Here is a 24,695-nt window from a genome sequence, read left to right as displayed (position 1 = left end):
CTTTTCCATATCAAATTTGCACAAAATACCTCCCACTCCGAGTCTACGAAAAGAGTCGATGGCCTCGTTAGCTACTAAAGAGCAATCTAAGATCTGCCTATTAGCAACAAAAGCACTTTGGCAATAAGATATAATAGATGGCAGCACCACCTTTAGGCGATCCGCTAACACTTTTGCCAACACTTTGTATAAACATCCCACCAGGCTAATAGGACGAAACTCGGTAATTTTAGAAGCACCAGCAACTTTTGGAATAAGGGTAATGAAAGTGGCCCCAGTGCCTTTGTCCAGCACCAAGCCATCGAAGAATTCGTCAAAAAATTTCGTGATATCCCCTTTCACATACGGCCAACAAGATTGAAAAAAGGCTAAACAAAAGCCATCGGGACCAGGGGCCTTATCCCTGCTAAAGGAAAAAAACTCCTTTTTCGATCTCCTCCTCCTCAAAAGGTTTCTCCAATGTACTTCTCTGGCCCATACTCAGCTCACAAAACTCCAAGGCCTCCGGTGATGGTCTAGTAATACAATCAGACGAATACAAAGATGTATAAAAGTCCAATATTACACTAGTAACATCTGCCTTCCCCGACACTCTAACTCCGTTGTCAACCAGAGACTCAATCCTATTTCTCCTTCTTCGGGCACTGGCCATTGCATGGAAATAAGCTGTATTTTTGTCCCCTTCCTTTAACCACCTCACTCTCGACTTCTGTCTCCAGGTTATTTCCTCATGAAGCAGCAATCATTTATGCTCCTCTTTTACTCTCCCCAATTCCTCCCTGAAGATTACATTCCCTAACCCAGATTCTTCCAACAAAGATAACTCTCCAATTCTCTTTTCCAACCAAACCCTTCTACTCGAGTCAGATAATCTCCTTTCTGCCACCCAATCCTATAACTTTTTCTTAACATGCCTAAGTTTCCGCCCAATAACCACATCCGTTGGACCTACTGACTTATGAGATTCCCACCATTTTCCCAATTTGTCCTCCATGTGGGGAATCTGAAGCCATTCAACCTCAAATCTAAACGGAGGAGGACCCCAAGATTCCAATCTTGGATCCAGGAAAAGGGGACAGTGATCAGATACCGAATGTATGAGAGCCTTTTGATAAACCTCGGGAACTAGGTTCATCCAACAAGGACAAATGAGGAACCGATCAATCCTACTATAACTATCTCCTCTGTTCCAAGTGAAACTAGCTCCTGTCGTCAATTAGATCATGCTCTGAAATGAAGTCACCAAAAGCAGCCATGTTCTGATTAGCTCTCCGACATCCAGATCTTTCACATCCATACCTAATTTCATTAAAGTCACCCCCAATGCACCATGGATAGGACCATCTTTCCCTAAATCCATTTAATTCTTCCCATAACAGACCCTTGTCTGCCCATAAGGAAGGACCATAAACTCCAGAGAACAACAACAGAGACGCATCTTCCACCCTACGAAGGACTATAGAAGTTGAAAACCTTTCCTTCCATTCCTCAGACCGCACCCAACAAGATTCATCCCATGCTACTAATATGCCCCCCGAGGCACCAATAGCTTCAACAAAAGAGAATTCCCATGCCGAACTCATGCCAAAACTTTTTAATATGATCCTATCAATTACCTCCAGCTTAGTTTCTTGAATACAAATAAGATCCGGTTTAAATTTTTTAACTAACCCTTTTACTTGAGCCCTTTTTGCCAAAGTTCCCAATTCATTAACATTCCAAGATAGAATCTTCATAAGGAAACAAATTTTACTGATTTCCTCCCCTTCCTCGCACTCTTTTTCCTACCAGAAATAGAACTAATTGATTCCTTCTCGACTACCACCTCACCGTAATTCACTTCAGATTTCAACCTAGCGAGCTCCCTCAATTTTTTTCTAGAAAACTCAGAAGAATCACTCATCATATTACCTGCCACATCAGCCTCTCTGATCTCCGCAGACCTGATCATATCTTTAAACTTTTCCATCAGACCCGGGAAGATCAGTCCAAGCTTTTTGCTAATCCCAACCGTATGGTTTACTGATTTTTCTATATTGACATTCCTAACTATCTCCCCCTCTGGATTAGAGATCACAATCTCAGAGATCGGATCATCTGATCCAATGAAGCCAGAGTTTTCCTCCAAAATCAATCGCTCTAAATCGTTTGCTACACCATGATATAACGATGCATGAACAAGAGAGTATGGACCAGAAACTTTAGGAATTTGAGTGTCAATCGAACTTATAGAATCTTTATAGCCTTGTGATGAAACCTGCATATCAACACAAGAATAGAGAGATGCATTGCCCATAACATAATTGAAATAGTTCATACCTTCTTTTGGCATGTCGCAGGGGTCGCTAACCCCCAACTCCAGATGAGGAATGTTGCTATAGTCCATAATTGGATAATCCCCCTCTGCAATAGATGATAAATTGTGGTTCACTCTCCTCGAGAACATTTTTCCCCATCGTACAGCATCGGAAGCCATAGCCCTGACATCCCAAAGACACATATTCTTGGTAGATCTCTCACAAATATTTATTTTTGATGAACCAAATCCACCCCATCCGTGATCATCTCTGAAAAAGACCCCCTCCGCAACCATCAGCTTCTCCCTAGAATAAGAGGGCTTCGGTTGAACCTCCAAACCATACAAACCAGTTGGCGATGAAAGAGAGGCCTCACTTGAATTTTTCGACAAATCTCCACTACTTACAGAATGAACAAACAAAGATTTACTACTTCCAAGCTTCGAAGAATCAGATTTCCTTTGTGTGCCTCCGCTTTCACTTCGAGATTCATATGGTAACTCCACAATCTCTGAAGAATTGAAGTTCAAGGTGGTAGCAACCTCCGATAAGTTGAAACCCTTCTGGATCCAAGACATCTGCCTACTCAAAGTCGAATGTCTAACACTCATCAATCCACCGGATGTGATCCTCTCAAAAGTAATCTCCCACTCATCAACAGAACGCAAACTCCCCTCTCCCAAAAGGTCCAACGGAGATAAAAAAGCCCTTCCCAAATCTTCCCATCGATCATAAATTAATCCCAGAGGTGTATTAAGACCATTGAGCCCAGATATGTCTCTAGGGTGCAGCCCAGGCCCATTAATGCTCCTAGGGCTCATTGGGCCCAGATATGTCTCTAGGGCGCAACCATCAACAGTAAGGCTCCGTTTCTTTCCATGTAAAATTGGACTTTAAATTTGTTTTACCCTATTTTTACAGCATAAAACAAATTTTACGTCCATCTTTATGTTGAAAGGAAAAATGGATGTAAAATCTATTTTATGCTCACTTAACGTCGAAAGAAACGGAGCCTAACAAAAATAATGATCATTCAAAAAAGTTTCTTTACTTGTAATTTACCAAAAAATGGTGTTATGATTCATCTGAGTATGTACAAATTTGCATTAATAACATTCGTCAGTTAAGTATTTTACATGTAGGCTGCACGGTTGCCTTAACATGCATGGACTAGTGAGGAAGAGTAGTGTACTATACAAGTAACGAGACCGACGAAGAGGGCGAGTTTGAAATGAGTGTTGATTTTACATTCAACGCTCATTTCCGTGAGGCAGAGTAGTGTAAAATGAGTGTTGATTTTACATCAATGGGAAGGAATTGAATGCCGGAGATTGTTCCGTGAGGCTCGTGTCATCACCAGAACCCTCATGTAACATCCTCACGGACTTTGCCGGAGGCCGCTCGAGGGTGAAGCTCAGTCGGCCCTCTCATGTTTATGGAGATCAGATCAAGTATACACTAGGACCCTTCTACTTCACATCTCCTATGTGTAATGAACCTGATACCACTGAATTGCCTAGGCAAAGAGGAAACTATTGATTATAGTGTGTTTGTTTTGTTGTTGATGGGAGAGTCACATTCTTATGTCTTCTTAATTTTTTGTACCTTCTATTGAATAATAAGAGCAAGATGTTTTGTTTAGGCCACTGGTATTGGCATTACCATGTTTTAGTAATTGCACAAACTTAGATTGTCTTTTATGTTTTAATTGATTTTGAGAGCGCTGTTTAAATAATAAAAGAAGAGAAGTACATAACTAAAAAATAAAATCTGATTAGAATGAATTAAATCAAATCAAATGCCCTGATTAGATTGGAGGAAAAACATTTCTCGTGGAATTTCTTTTCCTAATTTTTTTTTTCATTTGCCTGATTCATAGGGAAATCATACGATTATGGCTTATTTAAAAGGATATCACTATAAATTGAAGATCCCTCTAAATATTGAACAACTGTGGTTCAAGTTATGAAAGATTGTAACCTTCTTATTTTCTATTAATATATCTGGTCGGGGTCCGCCTAACCCCAGCTTACCTACCAGAAAAAAAAAAAAAAAAAACTGTGGTTCAAGTTATTGTTTTTATTTTTAATCAAACGATGGAAAAACAAGAAATTTTGGAAAATCTTTTCTTTTCCAAACAATTCATGCAATCCAAACAGTGCCTCAAACTACACTAAAAGTTCCAACTCATTACAAATTTTAATAATTAGATAAAGCAATAATAGGATCCAACAGAATTTGAAAAACACACCAAAAATAGAGAGACTACAGAGAGTAGATAATTTAGTGATAATAATCAGCATCAACAAAAGTGGGTACAGAATTTAGTGATACAAATAAGCCTCTAGAAAAGTTGAAATAGAGATAATGTTTTATCAGAAATACATTTCACTAAACCAGACCTCCACACTAGAATCCACATCTGAAATCTATTGCCTCGGACATAACATGGGCAAACACACTATAAGAAGACAACAATCAGATAGAAAGAAGAGAGGCTGGCTTAGTACATATAACTGAAAATAGAAGCAAAAACCAAATAGCAATTCTCTGTCCCAAGAGCAGACCACAACCTCAAGAACCAACATAGACCTCTGACAAAAGAGCAGAGCAAGAATCCCGATCAGAGAATTCTAACCCCAACCTCAGCCACAAAACTGCAGAAAATCCTCCAAATTGCAGCCAAAAAGGTAGCAGAACATTATTTGGTAAAAATTGGTTAGATAGATGAAGGAAAATTAAAGAAAGAAAATATGTTGTATAATTAAAAGATAAAAGAGGGGATTATGAAATAACGAACCTGGGATGGTAGAGTGAATCGGAGAGATAAAATCACCGTTTCAGTGGGCACGGTAGCAGGGGAGTAGGGTATTGATGCATCTGGTTATCTTCTCCGTTGTTGAACGTGGCCGAATGATGATAGCCGGTACATGGGCTATCTTGTGCCAATCCTCTCCTCTCTCCCTTTCGCATCGTCTCGTCAAATTTGGGCAATCGATAATATACAGAAGTTGGAGTGAGGCGTCGGAGTAATTCACCATGCTCCGACATCTGTAAATTTCTAGACGTTGTAGTGTGGTGACATGCTGTAGCCCATCTGGTAATGATGCCAACTCATCACAATTACGGATTGTCAGTCTTTTTAGGGCAGTGAAGTACCGCAAGTCATCCGGCAAAGAAACCATCTTTTTACAGCCATCAATCTCCAATGACTCAAGAGATTTCAAACGCAGCCCATCCGGCAATGATGCCAACTCATCACAACCACCAATTTTCAGTTTTTTTAGGGCAGTGAGGTACCGCAAGTCATCCGGCAAAGAAACCATCTTTTTACAGCCGTCAATAACCAACGATTGAAGAGATTTCAACCCCCTTAGTACCCCTTCCTCCTCGGGTAATGATGCCAGGTTTTCACATCAGGCAAGGAAAAGCTCCTCCTTCCACTGATGCCCACATCTCTAAATTACCCATAGCACTTAGGAATAGATTTTTCAAAGATGAAAAGGAAAATCCATTCAATGTGCTATTACCCTAAAACTCATTGTTGATTTGCTTCAATGCACGCATTCCATCTATCTTAAGATTCTTGAGCAAAGGAAGTTGCCCAAGTGGTGGGAGATTTTCACATCTCTGGCAATTTATAAGAGAAACATTAACTAGATTTGTGAGTAATGAATTCTGTATCCATCCTGAAAATCGAATACCCTCATAGCATATTATCCGCAAATCTTTCAAATTACAGTGTGGTTCAAGGCCTTCTAAAACTTCTTCCTGCATCTCAACATCACAACGATCATCCCGCCATGATTACTCCAATTCTCTGAGATTTTTCTTGCTTTTCAAGTTGGCGTGTTTGGCATCAATTCCATTTCTCACAAGGCCAAGTTCTATTGATAGTTCTCCTCTAAGCTTTAAATTGCTCAACTCACTGAGGCGACGTCCTTCCATGTCACCCACAATGAAAACGGATAGCGTCTGGAGACAACTCAGCTGCCCAATCCCAACGGGCACACGAGTTAATGACCAACAACCATAAGTATCTACATGTCTGAGGCTCCTCATTTTTCTCATGTCCTTGGGCAAATTAAGGAGGTTCTCACAACCTCTCAGTTTCAATGTTTGCAAATTTTGTAGCTTGGTAATCGATTCAGGTAATGTTTCAATGTCATAATTATTGGAGAGGTTGAGGTATCTTAGTTGTTTCAAATTGCATATTGAATGTGGGATCTCTTTAACATTGCATCCACTAAGATCTAGGCATCTCAAGTATCTAAGTTCCTTGATGTTGCTAGGGACCGGGGAATTATAACAATCGCGCAGTAGTATTGTCCGTAAGGTTTTGGCCTTGAACAAACTCTGATCATTTAATAGTGAAGAAGGAAAATGAGAAAAGACATACCGGGTCAATGGAGGAATATTTACAATTTTTTCCGGATCCACGGTATGGCACTTGTTCCCAATAACAGACTGTGCAAGATCGTGCACCAAATCATGCATTTTGCACCTTGTTATATTTCCAGCATCGTCTTTTTCTATGTCTTGGAAGAAAGACCTCCATAATAAATCATTGAAAATCTCATTTCCAATGTCTTCCGACACCATTGTTCCATCAGGGGTAACAAAGCCATTAGCCATCCAGAAAAGAATAAGTTTTTCCTTCTCAATGGTAAAGCCTTTAGGGAACACTGAACGAAAAGAAAAGCATTGCCTTAGATGAGATGGCAAATTAGTATAGCTCAATCTTAGAGCCGGCAAAATTTCATCTCCTTGTAGTTCCCATAGGTCGCTGTCTCTTACAGACAACCACGAAGCTTCCTCCTCCCTTTTGAGACGCAGGAGGCTACCTAATGCCTTTGCTGCTAACGGCACACCCCCACATTTCTTGACAATCTCTTTACCAATTGCAACCAAGTTTGGATGCTCTTCACTTCTCCCTGATACAAATGCTTGACTCTCAAACAGAGACCAACAATCACTGTCTGATAAAACAGTCAAGTTGAGGAGGGAGTCATGAAGCGCACCCATCATCAATGCAACCGTTTTGTTACGAGTAGTTACAATGATTTTGCTCCCTTTACCTTTAAATGTTAGGATTTGCTTCAGATTATCCCACTTTTCTCTATCCTCGTTCCACACATCATCCAGTACAAGCAAAAATCTCTTCCAACTCTTTGGGAATATTTGTACTTCCAGTTGCAGATTCTAAAATTGCCTCTACAAGTCGTTTAACAACAAAATCTTGAGACACAGAAACCCACATTCTAAGCTCAAAATGGCCCTTTACACTCTCGTGGTTGTAGGCCAATTTAGCTAGTGTGGTTTTCCCCAGACCCCCCATGCCAACAATGGCAATAACCGGGACATCATTTTCATTACTCACATCGGTTAGCAATAGTTTTACAATATTTTCTTTATCCTCATCTCTCCCATAAACTTGTAATTCATCTACTAAGGACACAGTGGGTGTTCTCTCTTGACTCTCAGCGCTCGTAGCTGTTACATCCAATTTGAACCTTTCCCTCTCTTGTGCAATTTTTTGTAATCTCGTAGAGGATCTTTTTTGTCCTAGTTCCTATCTTATGGCGTTGGAATTGAATACAAGGTAAGAAGGTATTGCTTACCTGGATGCTGCCACAACCAATTGAGCGTAATCGCCGAGCTTCCACAGCCCAGTCCGTCAAGATGTCATCAGCATCATAGGCCGCATCTGTAAGATTTGAGAGCCAACCCTTCAGCTGCCCATTCTTGACCGCCATCGCCTCTGCGTTTGGGAGTATATCACAAATCATCGGTAAGATTCTCTGAAGCTCTTCCACATCATCCTTAACAGCCCCCAGTAAGTGAAGCTCATCTTGGATTAGAGAGTTCAAATTCCTAAGCAGTATACTAATGATAGCATCCGCCATATTTTCTGAAAAAATAATTAGAGCGAGTAGAATCACACAGGTATCTTGCAAGCTTTTCTCATAAAAGAATTATTTCCTGCTCCAAAATACCCTTTAATAATTATTTTAGGCTACTGATATTGGCACTACCATGTTTTGATAATTATACTCACTCATCTAGTCTTTTATTATTTAAACACCTTCAAAGGATGTTACGGTTTCCAAAAAGCTCTCAGAAGCCAATTAAAGAAGAAAAGGCAAGCTGAGTTTGTATAATTATTAAAACAAGGTAGTGCCAATATCAGTAGCCTTATTTTAAGGTCCCCAAAAGTGAGTCTCCTGATTACTTGTATTGGAGCTGAAGTTAGGCATTGCTTTCTAATGATACAAAACAAATGCGGTCATATGTATTTCACATGAGGGAAATATCTGTTAAAAATTCAAACTTACGATTGTGTATTTTAAGGCCACGTTTGTTAGCCTTGATTTTTTTTTCATGAAATGTAATTTTATTAACTTGTAGGAGAAGGGCAATGAGGGTGGGATGGGGAGAGAATAGAGAGGGCATGGTGAGGGATAGCCCGAGAGTAAATAGAGTTTTTTCTTTCCTTATTTTTTAGCCACTCTCTCCCTCTCCCTCCCCCACGCTCCAAACCTTGCTCTCACCACTTCGTAATTGAATATTCCATATAAAAAAAATCATGTTTGCCAACACATGGCCTAAGAGAATTTAATAGTTTTGAGATGATGTATTGGATGGCTCTTTTCCTTTTAAATCTCAGTAACAAATTCCAATCCTTATTATTATAGTGACTGGGCACACACAGTCACCCTTGGAATCAATCCTAGCCATCGATTTTTAGGTCCCACACGAAGAGATGCACGTCTAATAAAGATGGTTGATCTTGTAGACAATCATGAGGTGATCCACATGTTCCTGGTCCCACGTCAAGGGACACCCCATCCATAAGATTAAGAAGAACAATAATCAACAATTTAGCTTAAGATAACAAATATTTATCTCACTTCTTCGCCCTGACTTTCTCAATTAGCTCTCTCCTAAGGATTTTCCCCGAAGCCGATTTTGGCACGCTGTTCACAAATGTTACCCTCCGCAATCTTTTAAACGGCGCAACCTGCACAAAAAACACAACCATGAATTTGATAACGGATGCCCTCTGATTATAAGTGCATATATCTATGCATATATACATTATACTCAACTCAACTAAGCCTTTGTCCCAAACTAGTTGGGGTCGGCTACATATATTTATGTAATGCATATATAATGGATGGGTATGAAGCTGGGTATCTTCACAAATTTGTCCATTTTTTGTAGGGGTGCAACTTGGGTCGGGCTCAACCCAAGTTTGGCTCAGGTTGGGTTGGCATTTTCTCGGGTTGGGTTAGGGTTGGGAAAAGCCAATCCAATTTAATTTCGGGTTGGATTAGGGTTGAGGCCTTGGCAACCGGACCTGAACCCGACCTCCGTCCTCTAATTTTCTCATGATTTTCTAGGAGTATGCTATTTTTTCTTGTATTTTTCTATTTGGCCCTATATGAACCCGAACCCAACCCGACTCAAACCGACCCGATTTAGGGTCGGGTTGGGTTAGGGTTGACCATCCTCAACTCGAGGCTCGGGTGGGGTTGGGTCAGGGATGAGAGAAACCTATCTTGGGTTGGGTTAGGGTTGGCATCAACCCAACCCGAACCGACCCGAGTTGCACCCCTAATTTTTTGCCTCCAGGGTTCGAAGGGTTAGGATGTTCCTATGGAGCTGATCTTTTGGGCACACCCTATCTATGTGAGGGCCCATCAAACGAATGGTTTGCATCACCCAAACAATGTGTTCCCTACAGTGAGAAAAGAGTTCCTACTCCCTAGAGTAGATAACTTAGTTGTTTCATGGATCCAAAAGAGAGTACTTGGGTTCTCCCAATAACTAAAAAGTGTATCATGCCTGAATCTAACAGGGGTTCGCGGTGGTGGAGGAACCGGATCGTTAAAAGGAGGGATTCTAGATAAGTTATCTACTCTAGGGAGTAGGAACTCTTTTCTCATATACATTATAAATACATATATTTATGTATTTTGAAGAAGCAAGCGTAGTGTAATATGTTATGTATGTTGTTTGCAAATTGTTATACGGAAAGCATTTACATACCTGTTTTGCAATAAATTTCTGAACATCTTCCTCATTTAGTGAACTATTGGGTGAGCGAACAACATACGCAATTGGAACCTCACCAGCTTCAGCATCAGGAAATCTACAAGGGTAAAAAGATTTAGTCAACTTTCAACAGATAGTCTCTCTAGCATTGAACAAAGATTTCTACATAGTAATAATATGTGGTATCATATATATTGAGATGGATATAGAGAAAGTCATGTTACTATGGTCCTAGGTCCATGGATGCATGAGGTACAATATCCCATTGAGAATAGCCTTTGTCCCTCCCTTTGTCGGGATTGTACATGTATACATAAATAAATATCTATACACATGTATGCATAGACATATACATGTTGCATAGACTGGTTACAACTTACGGAATGACAACGGCATCTAATATTTCGGGGTGAGAAAGAAGCAACCCTTCAAGCTCAGCAGGTGCAACCTATAAACAATTGCACAGATGAAAATCAATACTTTCATAGCAAACAAAAAGACTTAGTGCAATAACATGTTTTAGATGTTTTCCAATATAAACAAAATGGCCTGGTTGAAGAATATAATTCCACCACACAGATTAGAATTTAGATACTTGTACACCTCAAGGACCACCTCTGCCTAATGATGGAAAACTCTAGATCCAGATAATTATTTCTCCTGATCAGAACCATCTCCGTATGAGTGTTCAACCACACTATAATAACATATAGTAAGTGGATTTCTCTTCTATATCATCAGCTAAAGTTCCATTTTCAGCTACTAGTTTTTCTTTGCTAGACAGAGTTTGTAACCTAGGCATTTTTTTTTTTCAAAAGAAGGGTGGGTAGGTTTAACCAGGCCTTAGAAGATTTGATACATTTTTTCTTGATGAGAAGTAATCTATTGTAAACTTTGACATAAAGAAGCCTCAAACGTCGTGCATTTTCTCCTCTCTTTTCCACCACAGATTGGAAGTAAATGTCAATTGCAGGACCATATCCTTGGTAATTCACTATTGAACCATGTCACTAAAGTTACTAACACAATTAGATTCAAGCAACCCTATCAAACAGCTGAAAGTTGCAAAGGCTGCAATTAAGAAGCCTTGATCACTATATCATCCAAATCTTATGATAAGTCCTACTTGCTGGTACTTATGTATCAGAATTTGCAAATTCTGTGCACCAATATGTGTGCGAGTGATACATAAATCTTTAGTATCACAATTTTCAAATTCTGTGCACCAATATGTGTGCGAGTGAAACATAAATCTTTTGTATCACAATTTGCAAATTCTGTGCACCAATATGTGTGCAAGTGATACAGAAATCTTTTGTATCACAATTTGCAAATTCTGTGAACCAATATGTGAGTGATACATAAATCTTTTGTTTCAAGCACACTCGCTCATTATGTTCATAACTATGGGAGTTTAGATATGGCTGAGCAGACCTGGCCCTATTATATTCCCATTCAGATATTGGTTTCTTATGTGCATTCTTCAAAGTATGGGTGTGGTGATGTAAATATGATCCCATAACAGATATTGTTTCTTTCTCAGATGCCTTAATTCATGTCAATTGCAGTAAAACACATCATTAGCGATACGCCAGGTAGAAGATCACTGATATCAAAGCAAGAGCAAGGAGTATACAAACAGAAAACAATTTTTCTAGCTGCTATAATGAAGAAAATTTCAGATTGATGTAAACAAAACATTTTTTGCATGGTCTACTACCCAACATGGAGGCTAGAGAAAATGAAAGATGTGTTCATCGGTTGAAAAAAGTAATTGATGGTCTAAAGCAAGCACCGAGAGTCTTGAAAAGCAATTAAGTTTCTAAGGGTGGTTCCCTAAAAAAGTTTCTAATGATTAAGGTTGTTTTCCTCTCCTCTTAATAACTTCTTTTAACCTCTTATCTACATGTAACTTGTACATCATTTTCTCAATAACTTTTATTACATTGTATATTATCAAAAGGAAAAACAAAAAACTACTTCAAAGATGTGCTTTATGAAAATAGAGAATATACACATTTGCATGCTTTGAGCAAGCCATACCACTCATATTATATATTGAGACTTCGTTGGTCAATGCACATGACATTCTCAAAAATGAAACAAAGCAGTGTATGCCCTGCACATTTTCATAAGAACATACAAATGATGGTCTACTGTTGTTCTAAAATAGAAAAGAAAAATAGTCAGAAAAGGTTAGGTTACCTGAAATCCTTTATATTTGATTAGCTCTTTTATACGATCAACAACATACAATCGTCCTTCTGCATCCAAATACCTTGTGTATCTATTGTTAACTTAGTGGCATGTGGATTGTTGAAATAACCTGAAAAAATTCTTAAGTGAGCCATATTTAATATAATTAATTTTAAACAACAAAATATATCTGAAAAGCTAGACTAGCAATGGTAAAAGCAATATAGATATGAAGTTAAAGAATAACAAAAGGATACATCTAGCTTCAATATTGAACTATTGTAATTCGTTTATCCACACAGAGTGACTTCTGGATCCCTATGCGTGGTGTGTTGTTCCTATGTGTAGACTATTATGTTACAGCCTCTTGTGATGTCCTCCATTTATTTTGCACGTAAGAATATATTCTTATATTAATACTCACATTGTGACTGTGCATTATGAGTGTAAGTCAAACTCATGGAGATGGCTAGTGTCCAACCTACTTCAGTTAAACTCAATGGGCCCAATCAGTAAAGGTAGCCCTATGTGCCAAGGGTAAATTGAAATTTTTAAATCAACAACTCAACTCAACAAAGCCTTTGTCCCAAGCTAGTTGAGGTCGGCTAAATGTGAGATTGGATCTAAGCAGATTATCAGATCTTGAGTTGGCTTTGAAACTGTATGGAACCACATGTCAGTGCTAATGCGATGTTCCTTGATAGAGCTAAGAAGACAAATGCAAATATATCGTGTCTATGAGTAGTTATTCAAGAATAGCTTATTGTTCATACAAGGGAACAAAAGTTTGAGTACTAGAATACTCTTCGTCGTATGCGGGAAGAATTGACACCCAAAGGCATTTAAGGTGGCTAACTTTCTCTCTGGACTTGATCCAGAGTATTATTTGGTTTATGTCCAAATATTGGCTAGCAAATAGCTTCCCTCTTAGAACAGCCATTATTCACAACTTAGACATGTTGAGGTATCCTCATCCTCTTCACAAGCAACTATTGGTGAGGATCATCCCTGGCTTCTTTTGTTGGCCAAGGTGATGATGGCATAGTAGTGGTGCTTATGGCAGAGGATGGGCATTTTGGGGGAGGTGGTTGCTGTGGTAGAGGACGTGGTAATAAAAAGTGAGCTCATTGTGGGACATTAAATCACATCTAAAAATTGCTCGGATAAGTTTTGGAAACCTTTCTGGGAGAATTTGGATTCCTATATTGTTGATGGAGAGTATACTTCCCAACAAGCTCTCATTGACTCAACAGCATGGTGCTCCTAGTCGTGCTTCAGTGGTTCTCTCATGTGAGGATTACGACAAGCTTGTTAAGCACACTCAAAAGTGAGCTACTTGTGGATCCTCATCCTCTGCTTCTTTGGCAAATTCAAGTGATAAACAGCTTCTTATATCTCTTCAGTTCTCTCCTTGGATCATTGATTACAGTTCATCTGACCATATGACAAGCATCATTTGATAATTTTCATTTAATATGATTGTTACTTTGGTTGATGGATCTTTAGCTTCTATGACTGGTCAAGAGACTGTGTACCAAGTCTCTTTTGATGTCATTTGCCTTACATGGTTACAAGTTCTCAAGTTTCCAATGCAATCAAGGTCGTGGTTTTCAAAAGAACTTGTGAAAACTTGACTACGATAAGATGTTGGCACTCAAAGATGCAAACTCAAGTGCGAGTTTTCCCCAAGGGAGAATTGATGCAAGAAAAATTCACGAATAAGCCATTGATTCAAAAAAGATGATTCAAGAGAACAAGAGAGAGGGTTGACCGAGATCCAGAAATAGGTCTCAAAGCAGGTCTGATCGTTTAGCTGCTCTTTCTAAGGGACAGGAATGTAAATAGAAAACATTTTATTCCAGAAGAAGAGGGAGCACCCCCTCCAGTTCCAGTTAGGGATCGAGCCCCTTTATTATTATTAGTAATGAAAGAAAAAATCTCTGAATACTTTAGTATGAGTGGAAAGAGATGAGGAAAATGAGAGCTTGATTTCCATGCCAGAAGAAAGTAAATTAAAAATGCCATCTTCTCAATGCCCAATTCAAAAACATCGGGACCCGCGTTCACTCCTCCCATTCCTGCCTCTATCCCCCAGGCCAGATCGGCATATGTTCTAGATCTGGGCCAAGATTGAAACCATTGATTGAATTCGGAATATGGTAAAGTAGCCCCTGGATGTCTCAAAGCATTGAAAGCATCATGTTAATATCAATAATGGGCCCTACACAACTCCAATCGTCATGAAAATTGACAAACTTATACAAATCCAGGATGGTTTATCGTAATTCTTATTTTAAAGATTAAGTAAATTCTGGTGGGCCCTAGGAATGAAAACGTGAATAGTATATTTAGGACAGCAGCATGTATGGCACTTTATATAGTCTGACCTTTGAGGGGTTTCTCTAGAATAGAAACTATAATTTATTATATGTGTGTGTGTGTGCATGCGTGTGCGCGTGTGTGTGGGGTAGTCTGAAGTTTTGATGATTTTTTGGGAGGTTAATGAAGAGTTAAGAGAATTCCCTTTTGGATTTTGGATGTGATTTACTTGCCTTTGATCATGTTTTGATCAAATCTACTGTCTTTGTTTCTCTGCCATTGTTTGTGAAGATCTATTGGATTTTTGTATGAATGCTCAATTATCTAGCATTTTTTGTGTGTTTATGGTGGATTCCCAGTAGTTTACTTGCATCAAGAAATAAATTGGAGAGATAAAATCATGAGAAATAGACTTTTGAGAATAGGAGGAGGATTTCGAAAATGAAAAATAGGGTTTCAAAAACGGAGTTTGAGAGCTAGAGTTTCAAAACAGGATTTGAAGAAGAAAAAATAAAGAAGAGAAATATATGAGAGAGATAGAGAAGTGAGAAATAGGTTTAAAAAACATGTGAAATAATGTTTTGGAAATAGACAAAGGGAAAATGAGAACTATGGGGTTTAAAATGAAATGTATGAAAGTTAAAGAGGACAAGAAATTGATTAGGCTTAAAAGAGGAACAAGAGAATGATGAAAAACAGCACCTAGATTAAAAGATGAAATGAAAGAGATCACAAGCAAGAGGAAACAGATAGCTTTTGGAACAGATCTAATTATCGATATAGCTTATACAAAAGATCTAATTCTTTTGTTTCTATATGCTCTGAACTTTGCTTTGATAGCATGTAAATCATGTGAAAACATGTAGAAAGCCTATGGAGAGGAAAGAAGTCCCTCAAGGGTGCTTTCATTCCACAAAAAAAGTGGTCAAATGGCCGATAGTGGAGAACATAAAAACAAGGTATGAATTTACATTCTAACTAGTTCAAATCAATGGGATGCATTGCCTTCAAATAAGTGAGGATCTATGTGAGAACCAAAACTAGCCACATTTAAGAGAGTCATATGTGGATTATGGAAGGAAAGATATAAATGTGTCATACACATAAACAATCTAATTAATATCAGCCAAAAATTGGAGTCCATTAAAAGTGCATATAGAGACCACATTTAAGATAGTCATATATGGTTTATGGAATGAAAGATATAGACGTTTCATACAAATATACAATCTAATTAATATCAGCCGAAAATTTGAGTCCATTAAAAGTGCATATACAGACAAAATGATAGTAAAATATTAACCAAAACCATACCTGTCATCATATTTGGGCCTCGAATCCATATCTCCCCTAATTGATTAGGAGGAAGGGGCCTTAATGTGTCTATGCTAACTATTTTGCTTTCGACCCCAGGAACAAGAGTTCCAGTTGAACCAAAATGCTGATCTCCTTCTGTTTTATTTTCCAATGAGGTAATTCCACATGACTCTGTCAAGCCATACCCCTATCAACAACAAAAAATGGCCCCAAAGTCAACACTAAAGAATTTAGTATCAGTCAAATTCTGTACTCATACAATATATCTTGTAATAAATTACATGATCAGAAAGTGTCATCAATATTTGCAATAAGTTGCAATTAGTCAATATGCGACACAGAATTTAACCTTTGGAAGTTCTGTCACTATCTAGTTTCTTAATATGGTTACAATAGTGTTCATCACAGATATTCATCCCATCGATCAATACCCACAAGTTATGAACACTATACCCTTCGTTAATTAAACAAAAAATGTTTCACACTTTAATTTATTTGCCTCCAGAAGCCGTCAACGACAAAATTTGTGTTGCAAGTATTTACCAAACAGCTGACTCCTACTTGTCACTAGTTAGTTATTCATGGGAATGATAATAGTTGTCTCTAATAATCTAACCACAGTAAAAAAAAATGGAGAATTCTTATGATTGTCTCCATACTCTGGCAGATTATTTTAATATAGTCATCCAATTTCGAAAAATAGATTCATGGGAAAGTCAGTACCACGCTGAGAGTAATAAGAGCATATCATAGTGCCAATAAAGCAATCAAATCTGACAAATAAATAGAATAACAAGCACCACTAACCTTTTTGTAGATGTGACCATCAAATTGCTATGAAATAAGAGAAGTTGATTTCCAATATGATAACCAGAAACTAAAAAGATAACTACTGACATCATATTTAAAGATTAGGACTAGAAGCTGTGCTGACGATGGTAGGCCGACCTATTGCCTTTTAGAACCGAAAGGCAATAGGTCGGCAGATTTATAGAGACAAGGAGATGCTTACTCTCATGCATGCCTTGTTAAATTTCAAACAATACCTGACCTGTGGCAGATTTATAGTGAGGGCTGATCACAACAGTCTTTGTTTCTTCTTCTCACAGCAGGATTTGAATGATCGACTAGAAAAGTGGGTGAGTCGACTTCAAGTCTTCAACTTTGAGATTCGGAATGATAGGAGGAGATCCACAATTAATACTGAGTAGCCTGGAACATGTCTTGAAATCCTAAGCGAGAGGGTGGTTTGGGTGTGAAGAGACAGAAGGAAATGAACCAAGCTCTATAAAGCAAACGGCTCTGGAGATTTGGAGTTAAGGACTCAAGCCAATGGAGAGAGGTCACCACTAAGAAATATAGTTTGGAGAACAACTGGTGTCCTCGTTAGTTAGCTAGAGGTGAAGGATCTAGAATATGGAAAAGCATTGGTGATGTTGCTGACAACCTTACAGAGCAGAATTCGGATTGGGGAAGTGAATATAGTGAAATTCTGGCAAGACGCTTGTTGCGGAGATCATACTTTAAAGACAATCTTCCCATAACTCTATAGAGTGGCTACAGATAAAGATATATTGGTTGGTTAACAATTTAAAAGGAATGGGGATTTGGTTGATTGGGCAAGAATTTCACTCGGCAGAAAAGTGCAGGTAAGAGAATATTCATGCCAACTACAAATAGTATGTTTTCTGTCAGATCCATGTATTATGCATTCATACGTAGAGAACCAGAAAATGCAAAGATAGAATTCATATTATCCATTCCTTCTCTGCCCAGAAGTATTGCTTTCTGCCTGAGCCGGTCGTGACGTATGATTCAGCAGACACTTTGAATTTATTGCTCACACACGTGTACTGTTAGGGTCATGACACATTACAAAATCCTTACAATTGATCATCTTAATAACGGAAACTGAAGGATTCATAACTTATGCAGCAAGTTCTTATGCGTTTGCAACAGAAATTTGGAACTTCATATTTTCAATGTTTGACAGTCAGTGGGTGAAACCCCAAGTCAATTGCCATGTTGATCATTGGTTGGAAGGTGGGTCCATGGTCAGCTAGGTGCAGATTACTATGGAGTTCATGCCATCTAGCAGCTCTATTGACAATATGGACAGATAAGAACCGGCAAGTTTTCACTAGAAAGGCTACAAGTGCAGAAAAGCTAAAGAAGCAAGTGATTGGTATATCCGTGGAATGGGCTTTGACGACGAACTTGTTTTAATAGTGTGCAAAAAGAAGTGACATTACATTTTTGTATTGTGCTGTCCAAAAAAAAAAAATTGTTCCTAGATGGAAACCACCAACTTTGGGAAGTAAAAATTGAACTTCGATGGTCAAGTTGGGGGAATGGGTCGAGCAGATATTGGTATAATTAGAGATGGAATTGGAGCACTTTGTCTCACCTTTGCTGGTCAGATGGATAAGAGAAGGAGTGGGCTTTCCTTGGAAACTTGTGGACATGTTCGAAGAGGTGCCTGAGAGGCTCAATGGACATCGCTTGCACCTGTAACTTGATGGATATCGGGATATATTCCTTCTTGGGAGATACAAGCACTGCCCCTACTCCTTGTCCCCGATTGTTGACAGCGCCATCAAAGTACATTAGCCATCTGGTACTTGGAATCTCTTCAAGTTCCATGATCTCCTCATCAGGAAAATCAGCCTTTAGAAAAGCATTCTCCTCAATAGGAGCATCCACTAACTGCTCCGCAATAACCCGCCCTTTAACGGATTTTTGAGTGACATATGTGATGTCAAACTCGGATAATAATAGCATCCACCTTGCAGTCCTTCCTGTAAGGGCGGGTTTCTCGAATAAGTACTTCAAAGGATCCATCCGTGAAAGCAGAAGTACCTTATTCGATAGAAGATAATGTCTAAGTCTTTGGGTCGCCCAGACTAATGCTAGACACATTTTTTCCAAGATAGTGTACTTGATCTCGTACTCTAACATTTTCTTACTGATATAGTAAATAGGCTTCTCCTTCTTAGATCTTGCATCCTGCTGAGCAAGCATACAACCCATTGCTGTATCCGTAATAGATAAATACATCAGCAATGGTTGACCCGGAATGACAGGTGATAGGACAGGAGGCAAAGATAAACATTGTTTAACCTTTTCAAATGCTCACTGACATTCCTCATTCCATTTCTTGGAAGAATTCTTTTTCAATAACTTGAAGATAGGTTCACATGTCATAGTCAAATGAGATATGAAGCGCTTCAAGTACTGAACTTTTTCAAGAAAACCTCGGATTTGCTTTTCTGTCTTTGGCGGTGCCATCTCTTGAATTGCCTTGATCTTTTGAGGATCAACTTCGATTCCTCTCTCGCTGACCATGAATCCAAGCAACTTTCCTGATGTAACCCTAAATACACATTTACTTGGGTTCAGACGGAGCTGATATTTTCTGATTCGCTCGAAGAATTTTCTTAAGGCAATTATGTGCTCTGGTCGAGTCTTTCCTTTGACAATCATGTCATCTACATAGACTTCGATTTCTTTGTGGATCATGTCATGAAGAAGAGTTGTTGCAGCCCTCTGATAGGTAGCTCCAGCATTCTTAAGGCCAAACGGCATTACTCGGTAACAATATGTGCCCCATTGAGTAATAAATGCCGTCTTCATCATATCCTCAGGTGCCATCTTGATTTGATTGTAGCCTGAAAACCCATCCATGAAGGATAATAGAGCATGTCCAGCGGTATTTTCTACCATGAGATCGATGTTTGGAAGAGGAAAGTCATCCTTTGGACTGGCCTTGTTCAAGTCTCTGAAATCGACGCACATCCTGACTTTCCCGTCCTTCTTGGGCACCGGTACGATATTTGCAAGCCATTCAGGATATTCAACTACTTCGATGAATTTGACTTCAAGTAGCTTCTTAGCCTCATCATTGACCTTCAACTCTCATTCTATCTTGAGTTTTCGGAGTTTTTGCTTCTTCGGCTTAATGCCAGGGATTAAAGGTAATCTGTGCTGGACAATATCTTCGCTCAATCCCGGCATGTCATCGTAAGACCAAGCAAAGACCTCCTTAAACTCTTTTAGCAAGGTGATTAATTCTTCGCGCTCCTTAGGAGATAAAATTTTGCCAATCCGAATCTCCCAAACTAAGGTTTCATCACCTATATTTACGGTTTCAATTTCCTCTTCGAGTGATTTTGCTCGGCGACTCTCCTCTTGTTGAATCATGTATTTGATTTCAAGTGGAGTTTCGTCGGCTTCCTCGTCAGAGGGGGGGGTCTTGATTATTATTATTAGTTACTTGATTAGGCTTTGAAGCAGAATCAGTAGAAGAGACAAGTACAGGAATATACGCAAAAGAGTCTTTTATTTCATTTGAATCAATGATTACATCAGTAAGATAACCCACAGCAGGCTTTACAGACTCTAAAATTGAATGAAAAGATAAGTCGACATCAGTATCGACACAAACTGAATTATGTACATATGGAACATCAATGAAGATGTCTTCAGACTCAGACTTGATACCACCAGGAGAAAACTTGTTATCGACTCCAGAAATCTACTCAACCTCTACGGTACCTGCATCAAAAGAAAAGTTAGAAATGACAGACTCTGGGTTATACTCAGAAACTGACACACATTTTGAAACGACTGACTCTTTTGAAGGGACTGGACTATACTGAAGGGATACTTGGGGTATAACCTGTGTGGTCCAGTTATCCAGAGATCCTGTGGCTGGGGTAATCCAGTCTCTTGGGCTCATAAAAGGCACATCTCCTCCAATCATAGCAATGATTGGGGCCTCAACCTGAAACAGGGAGTCTAGGAGATGTGGTTCAATATTCTCAACCCAATCTGAATCTGATTCCTTCACCACTGCTGTCACTGCAGTCTGTTCATCATAGAATTTCTCTGGCAATTCATCAGCGAAGAAGATCTCAAGACCCGGTAGCTTGGTCCCATTCTCATCATGCCAGATCTCGGGAAAACCATCGAACGGACAATCTGCTCCTTCTTTTCTGAATCAGCCATTCATGACCATACTGTAGGGTCCTGTCGGAAACTCTACACCCCGGCGACGGCATTCAGCCCATTTCAGCATATAGGCTTTCATTTCTTGAACCTCTTTCAAAGTCGGCTCATATCCCAATCCAAATAAACCATTCGCAGCTTTTATCTCTGGCCATTCAGCTTGGCCCTGCAAATTTCTTCCCAGACCAGCTCCTGGGACATACCCATATCGACGCATCATGCTGACCACTTGGGTGTTAGTACTAGACAAAAACATGATTTGTTCTCTCATGGCCTCCTCTACAGTAATAGTAGAGATCTCTAAGGAAAATCCTGTCAGGCTAACATCCCTGGCATTTTCATCAATTGACTCAGCAATTATTTGCCCAATTTCAGGCTCCAGGTCTCCTCGCACTGTGATGACCTTATTGTTTCGAACAAACTTTAATTTTTGGTGAAGTGTGGAAGGAATGACTCCCACTTTATGAAGCCATGGTCGGCCGAGAAGTAAAAGAAAGAAGTTTTTATGTCCAGGACTTGAAACTCAACTTCGAAGGTCTCACCTCCAATTTCTATTTCTGTGGCCAATGTCTCGATGACATCTCTCCTTGTCCCATCATATGCCAATATCCCCTGTTCCGACGGGATAAAATCGGCTGGCCCGAATCCCAGGGTAGTGGCGGTGCTCAAAGGACATACATTCAGAGCTGACCCGTTATCCACTAACACCTCGGGAACCCTCTTCTTGTTGCAAAGTATAGTGATACGAAGAGGTCTTGTATGGTCTTTCCCTTCGGGAGGTAAATCTTCGTCAGTAAAGGATAAAGCTCTAGAAGCTCTCGTCATAGCCACTAGGCTGACCAGCTCATCCGGAGTGATGTCAACTGATACTTGAGACGCATTCAATTCACGGAGTACTACTTGTCTATGCTTTGGCGATGCCATTAGTAAACCCCAGATGGACACGTTAGCTTGCGTCTTTTTCAGCTGCTTGAGCAAATTGTCTTCTTCTTCATCCAAACTCTATTTTTGTTTTTGGTTTTCTGATGCCCTTGCTATCTCAGCAGGATTCTCAACTCGTAGCTCGGCCGGTTTAAAAACACGTCCACCACGAGTAACATGGCAGAGTTCGTCACAAGGGTTTCCAAGAAGAAGCAGGTCTTCTTCCTCCAACTTCAAGACATAGGGGATTTTTCCTTTCTTTTCTTCTTCCTCATGTCTGAGGACATAAGAACACTCAGAGGATTTTGATGATCCTTCATCCTGAGCGGACAGTACATAAGGTTTCTTGTTTCTAATCTCTTTATCCTCCTTTTCCCATCTGAGAATATAAGGTTTTTCGGAGATGACCGCGCAGATACGAGAATAATCCAAGGTAACTTCCTCTGTGAAGATTGCGTAAATATTCGGTGGAGGAACAGCATGTGTTGGCAACGGATTATGAGTAACGTTTGGGGTTTCAACAGCGATATCCTTTGCCTCAATCATGTCTTGAATTTTGTGCTTCAATGCCATGCACCTATCAGTCAGATGTCCAACACTTTGATGATATTCGCAATAATGGCCCTTTCTCCAGTATCTTAGAAGAGGGTTTGGAACTTCCCGAGGTTCTAGCAGTTTAATCTTCTTATCTCTCAACAGCTTCTTCAATGCTACTGAAAGAGAATAAGGCAAAGGATCAGATCGCCTCAGTTCTTTCCTTTCTGGGCGACCTTCTCCAAAATTTACCCTCCTTGCTGGTGTAGCAGTATTCACATTATGGACTTCCTTGGGTGCCATTATAGGTCTTTTCCCTTCTCTCGAATCAGAAGAGATTCTTGACCTTAACCCCTTGGACAATGCATCTTCTATTTGAGTTCCAGTCTTAATGAGATGGTTGAAATCAAGAAAGTATTGAATGGCCATGTGATGAAAATACTGTGGAGACAGATTTTTTACCACAATCTTGATTTGGTCTGCATCTGACAATCGATGAGTCATATGTGCCGCTTTACGCCTCCATCGGCGGATGAAGGATGTGAAGGTTTCATTATGACCCTGTTTCAGAGCCTTCAAATCTCTTTTGGTCACGTCTATCCCTTCCTCCATGGAAAACTGTTCGACGAATCGATTTGCAACATCTTCCAAGGTCCTGATCTCTTCAGGTTTTAAACTTAAACCACTTCTTTGCGGTTCCAACGAGAGATCTAGGAAAGAGAAGAGCAATCTGCTCTGGATTCAGACCATGTTGTTGCAAGAGAGGTATAGGGAGGATTCATTTTGAAGCGACTATTCCCTAGATAATACCCTTCAGATGATTTCTGGGACATCCTGTCCCATCATACTTATCATGATCCGGCATTTTGAAATTAGGAGGTAATACAACTCCTGGTGCTATCATAAAGTTGGTCATATTTAGCTTCTTTGGGCCTTGGAATTTTATATTTTCCATCTCCTGAGTTAACTTGTCCAGTCTGTCCACTAACCCTTTACCCTTATCGGCTCTATCTATATGAGGGACACAATTCTCCTCTGCATACTGCTCATCATCAAAGTCCTCATACTCAGGCAGTACATTGGGTCGAGGAACAACAGGTGGTGCAAACGGTGCAGTCTGGGGTCGTGGAGGTGTAGGCTCCTTAGAAGTGGACCTTCTGTTATTTTTCAGCCGGACTACTTCTTCACTTAGCTTGTTCATTTGTTAAAGCATCTGTTCCATCATCTCACCCATCTCAGCAAGGGTATTCCCGGCTTCAGCCATCGGTTCTGGGGGATCTGGGGTTAGAAGGATGGGTGACAGAATTTCTTGTAAATCTGAAATGGGTAACAGAAGGGAAGTAAAAGAAAGAGGTGACAAAGAGCGTCTACTCAGCCTGGAATCAGTGGACTGACGGGACCAGGTTGGTTTTGAAATATGAGTTTTTCTAGAAGCTATGACTGCTCTATGTCAGAATCCTGAAATGGAGGTATAAACACTAGATTAAAACGAATGATAAATGATATAAGATATTCTTGATCGAATAATGACAAAAAAGACAAAACACACTTTCATTAATAAAGGTCCATTTGCGATTACAATAGATGAACACATTAATCTCTGATTACAACTGGATAATCGATTGACAACAAAGAAAAATAACAGAACTATAATAAAGATCTTCAATGCTCTTTGATCCGAGCTCTTCCAGTCACAGTCTCTTCGGGTAACTCTTTATGTCGGATTTTAGCTGATAGAGAGAATCTTACCTTGATAGTTTTGTTTCCCCAAGTAGCTGCAATGGATCTAATGAGATCAGGAGTGAGATTTTCACAAAGAGGAGGGGTTATGACTCAGGGAGGACATGAAGTTCCCGTAATCTGTTGGAGGAAACGCATGGGTGCATAGAATGAAGACTTGTTCAAACCCATGAGATAGACAAAAGGATATGGGGAGGTATTGGTAATAACCTTTAAGCATGGATGACTCACCCAGTGAAACTGGTTTTCTCCTATATGTTGCAACCAATTGTGCCATTCAGTAGGCTGGGGTTGCTTGGTCTTTGA

General features: G+C 39.5%; 2 pseudogenes across 2 annotated transcripts in view; both read right to left on the bottom strand.

Moving 5' to 3' along the window:
* Positions 1 to 4,616: 4,616 nt before the first annotated feature.
* Positions 4,617 to 8,194, bottom strand: LOC143859028 (putative disease resistance protein RGA3; annotated as a pseudogene). The gene is made up of 3 exons (XR_013239095.1): positions 6,109 to 8,194; positions 5,098 to 5,708; positions 4,617 to 4,954 (listed from the first exon to the last, which is right to left on the bottom strand). The product of XR_013239095.1 is annotated as a putative disease resistance protein RGA3 (transcript).
* An 867-nt stretch (positions 8,195 to 9,061) lies between these two features.
* The window catches only part of LOC143859313 (putative CoA ligase CCL7), a 38,432-nt pseudogene continuing 22,798 nt past the window's right edge, over positions 9,062 to 24,695 (bottom strand). Inside the window, exons 3-7 of the transcript XR_013239228.1 lie at positions 16,185 to 16,374; positions 12,561 to 12,681; positions 10,736 to 10,803; positions 10,350 to 10,452; positions 9,062 to 9,318 (exon numbers count right to left, since the gene is read on the bottom strand). The product of XR_013239228.1 is annotated as a putative CoA ligase CCL7 (transcript). The remainder of the gene's footprint in view (positions 9,319 to 10,349; positions 10,453 to 10,735; positions 10,804 to 12,560; positions 12,682 to 16,184; positions 16,375 to 24,695) is intronic.

The sequence above is a fragment of the Tasmannia lanceolata genome, unplaced genomic scaffold (assembly GCF_043159265.1).
Source record: "Tasmannia lanceolata isolate RefF3 unplaced genomic scaffold, GAP_Taslan_0.1 ptg000029l, whole genome shotgun sequence".
Lineage (NCBI taxonomy): Eukaryota > Viridiplantae > Streptophyta > Magnoliopsida > Canellales > Winteraceae > Tasmannia > Tasmannia lanceolata.
This window is presented reverse-complemented; position numbering and strand designations above follow the sequence as displayed.